The sequence below is a fragment of the Periplaneta americana genome, chromosome 6 (assembly GCF_040183065.1).
Source record: "Periplaneta americana isolate PAMFEO1 chromosome 6, P.americana_PAMFEO1_priV1, whole genome shotgun sequence".
Taxonomy (NCBI): Eukaryota; Metazoa; Arthropoda; class Insecta; order Blattodea; family Blattidae; genus Periplaneta; species Periplaneta americana.
Genome location: NC_091122.1, coordinates 5317779 through 5327571, shown reverse-complemented (window position 1 = coordinate 5327571; position 9793 = coordinate 5317779).

Below are 9793 nucleotides of genomic sequence, written 5' to 3'. Positions count from 1 at the left end.
AATTAGTGTCAGGAACTGTTATTTCGCTCATTATTTATTATATCAGCCACAATGCACACTAACACTTCAACTGAACACAACTGACGAAAAGGGATAACGCGGAAACAACTTATTTTAAATGTTAAAGCTAGCTTCTTTGCGAGCCTAGCTAGGGTAGCTTAGGAAGGGATGGAAAATCTGCGGGGTGGATTACGCAGAAGAAACCGGTCTGCTTGGAAGCTGGTGAGTGCAGGCTTCTTGTTTACTGCTGCATCACAAATCATCCTGAGCTGCCGCATCACAATATTTAATGCGTAAATATAAATTCTATTAAAATTAATAAATAATTTTCTTCATAAACTGCAGGCTTATTATGAAATTATTATTAACTGGGGAAGCTAAGCTTTTTAGCTTACATTGACGCTACGCCACTGATGTTTGGTAATAATTGATTAATGAACCAGTTCTTAAATACATCTCCACGTGGTAGTCCTTAGTTGATTTAGATTTGAAAGTTAGAAGCGCGTTTGGAATGAAACCTGTCGAACATCCGGCGTGTAAAAAAATAAACCGTTGACCTTTTCCTATTGGGGTTTGAAGTGGGAAGTCAATTTCGTGATCATCGCTTTTCCAAACTTTGCTTTTCGTATGGTTCACATTAACCCAAGTTTCGTCTAGATAAACAACGGCGCGTCCAGTGGCGCGTAATTCTTTCATTTTTCTTAAGAATTTAAATCTCTTTAAAATAACATCTGACCTTTCCATTAAACATTTTCTGCCTTGAGTATTTTTAACATACCTAAATTTCATTTTTTTTTAAGAATTGAATCGCCCCATGCAGAAAGGGCTTCAGTCCATTAGACCTGGTTTTGAGAAAACTAAGGAAAACAGTCTGTACTTTGTATTCCTTTCTGCATATAACTCTCAGCCTGACGCTTCAGTTTCTGTCTTTCCAAGCATTGGACTGAATTCCTTTCTGCACAGGCTGATGGAACCATCCATAAAGATATGATTTCCATCGATATCTCGTTTTTTCAAAATTTCTGCATGGAGCGATTCAATTTCTCTCAAACTCCATATGCTTCCAGTGAATAAGCTTTCCTTAATTAATGCGTCATTTATATCCTTCAAACTAGGCAAAAAATCAGTCCGATACAAAGAATAAATTACTCGTCTTATAGCGGCGGCAGAAAATGAGTCAGTTGCAGTTTTCTGAGGGGTCCTCTTTGGGCGTTTCTTTCCTGGACTTCGCAGAACACTTCCACTTTCTAGCGCCTCCCTTTGTTTTTTTAAAATCCTGCTAACACTACGAGACGATATACCTGTCCCTGCAGCAGTTCTTTCGATAACACTCGACACAGATATTGTTTGTTTTCCGCATTTCAGTGCCTCATATTCTTCAGTAAAGAATTTGTGTACATCAATAACCATGTTCATACCGTCCGACTTCAAGGCTTTCCCGCGTTTTCCACATTGCCTACCATGATTATTAAAAACAAGAGCACAACACTCATTACCAAAGCTCGGAACTTGGGGACTTGTGTCTTTGCACGTGACTAAGCGACCGGACTTCAATGTCAACAAACTCCCGCTTCCAGCACGGAGGTACTGTCAGGTCTGCTACAAAAGTGGTTTCTGACTGCAACAACATATTGATAATATTATGGTAGGTTGAAACACGTAATTTCATAGCACATATATATATATATATATATATATATATATATATATATATAATAAAAATAAACATGAGAAATATATCAAATTTACTGTTCTGCTGTGTACATTTTATTACAGTGTATGACTACCTACATTCGAAGATTTTTCGGTAGCAGACTTAAACTACTGAATGTTTTCACTGTTACTGTTTTCTGTTCGATTTTCAGCAGTTTCTAGCTGATCTCGTATCTGAGAAAGATAATTATATCCTAAATTTTTCTCGAAAATGGTTTTCAATTAGTGTGTCACTACTAGGGCAAGCCCCTCTACGTTTCGATCCATGGCTATGGACAGACTTTTCTACAATTTGAGGGACTGCAATGCCTTTCAATGAATTTCGTTTCCAGCCTCTAGTTTGTGTGTGGCACAACTTACAAAATATAAACTCTCCATTCGAAAAAAATAATGTATCTCCTCCGAATTCTCCACGAAATTCTGTATCTTAAATTTAAAACAAAATGTATTTTCAAACTTCTATAATACCCATTCGAAATAACACGTATTTTCTATTTCCTCCAACAGACCGTTTACCTTTAATTCTCAATGTCATTGGCTTCGACATAACAGTTTCTTCGTCCGTCTTCCTGTCATTAGTTGTGGCCACTTTCTTAGTACACACGACTGTCCCTGAGCACTTGCAGCGTGAGCTTTGTGTACGTTGTACCTGTAACCTTACTCACGCACACGACACAAGTCCCCAAGTTCCGAGCTTTGCTCATTACAATGTTTAAGGTAACAGGGAAACCATGCAATTCCGAAAACATTTTGTTTAAATTGTGAATTAATGTATATTATACACCGTGTTCCGCTTATAAGTATAATAAAAGAAATAGTTATAATTTCATAACAATGCATGCAAATGGGTTAAGATTGGTACCATTGTAAAGAGGAAATTGGGAAGTTTTAATCCATTGTTGTTACTTATTTTTAGAAGACTCACGCATGCGCAGATCATTAAATAAGAGAATTCGTATCGTATCTTTAGTCAGTCAGCATGTGGACGCCACAGCAGAAAGCCTTTTGTGTGCTGTCATTAGCAGAACATAGATCCATAATTCGTGTACAGCGCTTGTTTCGCCGTCAGTACAATCTTAGACCGAGGGAAGCTGTACCGACGTACGTCTCAATAATGAAATGGGATAGGCAGCTCAGAGAAACAGGAAGTTTGTTGTCTAATGCAGGTAAACATTCCAAGCGTAAAGTGTCTGACGAAAATGTCGAACGCATTCGCGAGGCATTTCAGAGAAGCCCGCGGAAATCCATTCGACAGGCTAGTGTGCAGTTGAACATCCCACCAACAACAGTGCATACAGTGCTCCATAAAAGATTGCGTTTGCGAGCGTACAAGCTGCAACTTCATCAGATGATTACGCCGAATGATAAACTGGAACGAAAACGCTTTGCAGAAACAATGTTGGATAAAGTGGACGATGACGACACATTTCTAACTCGAGTCTGTTTCTCAGATGAGGCAACCTTCCACGTCAGTGGAGAAGTAAACCGACACAATTGTCGCATCTGGGGGTCGGAAAATCCAAGTGTCGTAATTGAACACCAACGGGATTCCCCTAAATGGAATGTTTGGTGTGGGATCATGCGTGACAGAATCATTGGTCCCCATTTCTTTGCTCAAAAGACAGTCACTGCAAACACGTACCTGGATATGTTGCAACTGTATGCTGTGCCACAACTCCCAGATGGAGCAATTTTCCAGCAAGATGGGGCTCCACCACACTTTGCCAACATGGTTCGCACATTCTTAGACGAACAATTCCCTGCAAGATGGATCGGAAGAGGATCACCGTACATCACATGGCCTGCCAGATCACCAGATCTAACACCACCTGATTTTTTCCTGTGGGGGTTTGTTAAGGACCAGGTCTACAGGACGCCAGTACGTGATTTGGCAGACTTACAAGAAAGAATTTATGCTGCTGTCAACAATGTTACACCACAGATGCTTCATAACACTTGGGTCGAGGTTGAATACCGGTTGGATATTTCCCGTGCCACCAATGGAAGCCATGTTGAGGTTTATGGAACATAAGGTAACAAAAATTCCCAGTTTTCATTCTTTGTAGCAGTTGGTTTCAACTATATACTTGTATTAATTCAGAAGTTATAGCTATTTCTTTTGTTATACTTATAAGCGGAACACGGTGTATTAAATTGACACAACGAGACACACACTTACTTCACTATTCACTAAATACTACTGAATACATGAACTCGAACAACGCCAAGACGCCACTGAGAGACCCACTAATTGGGTTTGCAAAAGTGTGTTCTAGAAGGGCCAAGGGAGAAGGAGGGAAGGGAATTCCAAGAATTCTACAAAAGAAAACCTTTCCCCCCTTACATCTGTTGACAGTCGATAGACAAGGACAGTAGAAATCACGCCAACTTAACCCTCATGCACTTTAGTATCACAGTCTACTATATACAGTCGCGAAGCTCAATATGTAGTAAAAATGCAAACATAGGTAGTAGCCCACCACTAGGATCGCTACTATCGCCTCATCATCGCAGATCTCTCTCCAAGTATACGACAAAATATGTTACACTTTCGTTGTGTTCTTTTGGAAAAATTAACACCTTCCTTCCATTATTGAAATATTAAATGCATAAAGTTAATTTATTATTTTAATGACGTATATTAAATTCCACCATAAACTCGAAGATACCTGCAAGAAATAGGTTAATATTGTTTTTGTTTGTGCAAAACGAACTGAAATTTACTATAATAACTTCACTCATTCAAGATTATAGCGATAATTAACTATGAAACCAATAAATATTAATTTGCGTTTCTCTTTACAACAATAATAATGGAAATATGAATTAATGGAGTAACTTACGTGTACCGGTACTTGTAGTGTAGGCTTACGTAGTTAACAAAGTGGGATGAGGTTAAGCAATAATAATCACACCAGAATTGGAAATAAAACGTGATCAATAAATTTTATTGCAACAGACTTTTTCTACGTCTCTAGTAAAGCAACAAATAAAAATAACAACAAAATTAACAGCTATAATTAAAAACATATCCTTTGAAAAAAAAAAAGTAGGCCTAAGCAATAATAGTCCCACCAGAATTGAAAATAAAACGTGATCAATAAATTTCATTAAAACAAACTTAATTTTTCTACGTCTCTAGTAAAATATTATTATTCCAATTATTGTATTTTAGCCATTAACATTTTCATTACAACCAATAACGAAAGTTTCACAAGCATCAATGTGTAATACGCAATGAGCTAGCACTCGATGGAAATACGACACAGTCCAAAGTCGACCGTGGACAGTCTATTGTTTTTAGTTGCTAACCGCTTGGAGCGCTTTATCACGAGATTTGCAAAAAATCACCTCAAGCTTCGCGGCTGTATATAGTGGACTGTGGTAGTATTACGAGGCTCTCTCTCGTCCGTCGTCGTGTTGTACCATAGCCCTCTCTAGTCATGGCCCGGCCGTGGTAAATGTGGCAACGCCGCAGCCCGTCCTATCAGCTCAACAATGTACAATATGTTTCATTGTAAGGCGCTCTCCTCGCTTGTACATTTGCGCCTATATTTCCATTGCTATCATGTCTGTGATAACTAAACTTTTCATAACCTTGACAGATAGATGTAGGTAATCTATGTGTAGTGACGAGCTACGATAAGACAATAAAAGCAGAAGGAGAATATTGTAAATAGTTTCTGGTTTTCTAGAGATCCCAAACTAGACAACTATGATACAATGCTTTGTGGAAAGTTTGAGGCATCAGAACTTCATAGTGTTTAAATTAAAAATATTTAAATTTATCGTATTTTCATAAAATTAGCAACTTTAAACTGTTGTGGCTCCGAAACCCTTTCACCCAATGATCAAAATCATGGTTTATTTTGATGCTGAGAAATTATAGTTTGTATTGACATAAAAACAGATTTTCTTACTTGTTATGGAAATGGAGAAATTTAGATTTTTCTTAATTATGACACCTTTGCCCACGAAAAAATATTTTAAAAATATATGGTTAGATTCCGCATTGAAAGTACAAATAAACACATATTTTTTACTGGTGCACTGTTGATAAGAAATTATTGAAAAATCAAATAAAGAAAATAAATAGTACGCGCGTGAACTAACCAGCTGACTGTGAGACGGGAGCTAGCCTAGGCAAGCAAGGCCAGGAGACATAAACACGTGATGTGTCGTCTAGCAGCGCATGGCTGGGCTAGCTTTATCACAAGTTTTCATAAACACAGGAGTAAAATGACGCCCAACGCTCGCTTATCTTCATCTCTCGGCCAGTGCGTGCGGTACTGCGCCGTTCAAGTCTAGGCGTGTGAAAATAATCTATTTAATACCCTCGAAACTTATTGCCGAGCCACTAAGCAAACAATGCCGAATCCCTCTTAATAATGCAAAGGTTTTTTCTCAATATTTTTTTACATTTTTACAAATGGGCAAAAAACCTAAAAGTAAGTAAAATCAGATTATCTGTCTCTCTGTATACAATTAAAATAAGGGTTACTTCTTATCATAACCTACCAAATGTCAGCTTCAAAATGAGCTCCCGTTCAATGTTCTGCAGTAAATGGTTGCGGAGTTCTGAGCGCTGAAAGAGGCTTGTTTTTATAAAATACGCTAAATTTGTCGCTCAACAACACGAAAACCGTTTGACTTTCGATAATATATTTTTGCAAATACACTCTCCTCAGCACCTTGTATAAATAGGAAAAAAATTAGAGTATAAAAAATGCGAGGTTTTTTACTGATCGATTTCATATGCAATAGCCCATATATATATATATATATATATATATATATATATATATATATATATATATATATATATATAATTTGAACTGGTAATGGAAATTCCGGGAAAACGGCTGAACGGATTTTAATAAATGACCCCTCATTTTGAAGCTTGGAACCCAAAGTTTTTTCAGAAAAATAGTAGTTTTCAGTGAAATATCAATTTTCCTACATTATTTTCCTATTTTCCAAAATTCATCTTTCTTCAGTTTTGAGAACTAATTGCATTTCCGCACGGCCGTGATTTCAGAATAAAACAAAACACACACTACAATAAACAATAGGTTATTACACGAAGGCCATGACCTGCAGGATTGCTAACATATTTAGAGTTGAAATTCAATTGGTTATTTAAAACTTCTAGACTCACTAAAAGCAATTTTAAGGTCTGATTCTGCGGTGTGTAATTTTCTGAGTACAGCTGTGTATTGGATATTGAAATCTACAAAACTTGAAGTGGTTTGATTACATTATTACCATTAGCAATTAAATTTCATTATAGTTAGTGCCATGATATGATTATTTTTCATTAATTATACATATTAATTCTATACTGATATGAAAGTGAAACGTTTCGGGGTTATATAAGTAGATATAGAGAATGTGTTAAATTAGATCTTCATTATTTTCTATAATTTACTGAGTGGCGGCTATTATATATATATATATATATATATATATATATAAGTTACGTAAGATAATATTGTTATTAAAAATCATATGTTTTTATAGTTATTAATCAAGTGGGGTTGGGTCTCTTTCATATAGGCCTACTTAATGGCGGTGTGGTGTAGATATTTATATGCGTCATTCTCTTCAGTATTGGCTCGAGAGAGCGCAAAAATTACAGTTCCTAAGGAAAGACTAAAAGGTATTACTTACTGATAAAATAAGAGGCCTATAAAATTTTGTAGTCTTCCGATCATTTCAGCAAGATCTCTTAGTAGGATAAAATGATTTTACCCTCTACATTTCAAGTTCTACATGCAGCAGCTATACCAAGATGCCATGTCTATTGTTCGAAAGCATAGCAAACCTGACATTTACAGTCCACAATGACCTGAAATAGCTATTGCTTTACTCCCACTGATCGCCCTGACATTGTTACTTGCGTTTTCGCGTTGAAACTCAAGAGACATGAGATACATAGCTTCAAGAAAAAGTATTTGGCATAAAAAACATTCAGAGGGAGTATGTTTCATTATTATGGAAGCAAAATAACTTTCAAAATGTCTGGTATTCTTCATTGAAAATAAATCTGAAAAATTTCTATTTGAACGTCTAATGAACTTAGTTTGCAGCATTTGCTGCACAAGCCACTAGTATTATGTTTTCTTAATTAGATTTCATTCCATATTAAATATTACACGCAACAATTGCCAGTCACGTGAGCTATGAATAACATTTTTAGTTTGAAATTAATTGTCTCCTTGCCAGAGTAAAAGTCGGGACTCACCAAGCTGCAAGTGTTATGGACTTTCAGTACTTACAAAATGCAACACAGTGTTGTCCCGATGTATCAGGAGCCAACTAGATCATATAGGGATATCCTTAACTAGCACCAACAGATAGCGCACGTGTACTTTGAGGGATGCGCTTTGCGTGTGCATTTGTTTTCTGGTATGTAAACATTGACAGTCTTACTAATAAACCGTGTATAGTTTTTATACTAGACTTACGCAGAGTTGAGACAGAAAACGTTACTAATAAACCATACAGAAGCGATGGATGTATAAACAGTCTGTAACTATACAATGGGAATTGCTTTGCAGTAGTTATATACACGAAACCCCTTGTTTAAGCGTTCCATTTAGAGAAAAAAATGGCCGCCCCTCCAACAGCTGTTCGTATTGACTGTCATTTTATGATGATGGTTGCCTAGTAACCAAAGAAGAACAAACCAAAGAGCACAGAATAATTAGAATAATATTGCTGTAGCTTGTACTCTTTGACCAAAATATAGTACGGTAATCGATTAGAGCCAGTTGTACTATCGATACATAACACGCCACACTAGAGCGCTCTACGGATGCAATAAGGAACCTCAGATATTCTATTATCTTTCGTAACGAAGTAATGACGAAACTATGACGTAGCTGTGTAACAGTTGTACTGTTATACACGACGTATGTAGTGATTATTAGTAAGGAATTTACACACGACGTATAAACGAGCTACTCATTGTATAAGTATAAGACAGTTAAACGTCTGTATATAGAGTTTTTATTAGTAAGACTGTGAGGATATACGTAGTGTATTAGTACATTAAATACTCTTAAAAACAACTCAAAATATCAAATTTGTATTGTGTTCCTATGTGTAAAAATCAGGGAAAGCCTTTTGTCTTCATTCAGGTCCCGAAATATTCTGAATATATGCTTTAAACCTTAAAAATTTAATTAATTAAATTGCGCCTCGAAAGTGCTATCTAGTAAACAAAGTAATTACTTTAAGTAAGGAATTGCTGGCTAAATTTCATTTTGGAAGAAGGAAAATAAAATAGTACATTATGCAACGAGCCTATAATGATAGTAATTAAGACGCAAGTATGTATGTTTATGAAACGAGCGCAAGTGAGTTTCATAATATTCATACAAGCGTCTTAATTACCATTATAGGCAAGTTTCATACGACTTTTTATGCTCGACCATATTTCTAACTTTAAATTATTCAGATGTATACATTTTATTTGTATCTGACAAGATCGGAAGTGACCTTGTTGTAGGTCGTGAATTGTGAGATGTGTGCAGACGCGAAAGTATTGATTTTTTCCGAGGAACAATAATGTCATTGACCTTGATGTAATCCCGTTAAACTTCATATAACATTGATTATTGAATTCGACTTTGAAAAACGAGATGACAAATTGAATTTATTTGAATATTATTTACAATTAACGCTAATTATTATACTAACAGAACATAGCCTTCTGCGACAGTATTGGATTTCCAGCCTCCGTAACTTTTCGCTAATTCTCTTTCGATTGCATATCCGAGAATAATCGATACTTGCGGTTTTATAACGGTACAAAGCTGACTTGTCATTGGCTGAACACCTGTAAGCTGAGTTGTCATTGGCTGAACACCTGTACTTTAATGAGTAGGTGTACTTTAATGACATGCATTAAAGGACTGCTACCAGGTGTATAATTACTACATTTCGGCATGGTAAGCATAAAATAATGAAAATATATGCAACCTCGACAGCGAGCTATGTTAGCCCAGATTAAATGCAGTAGTTGTAGGAGTCTCCGAAGTTTACGCCTGCAGTAAACTCTCGATTAACTGGGATG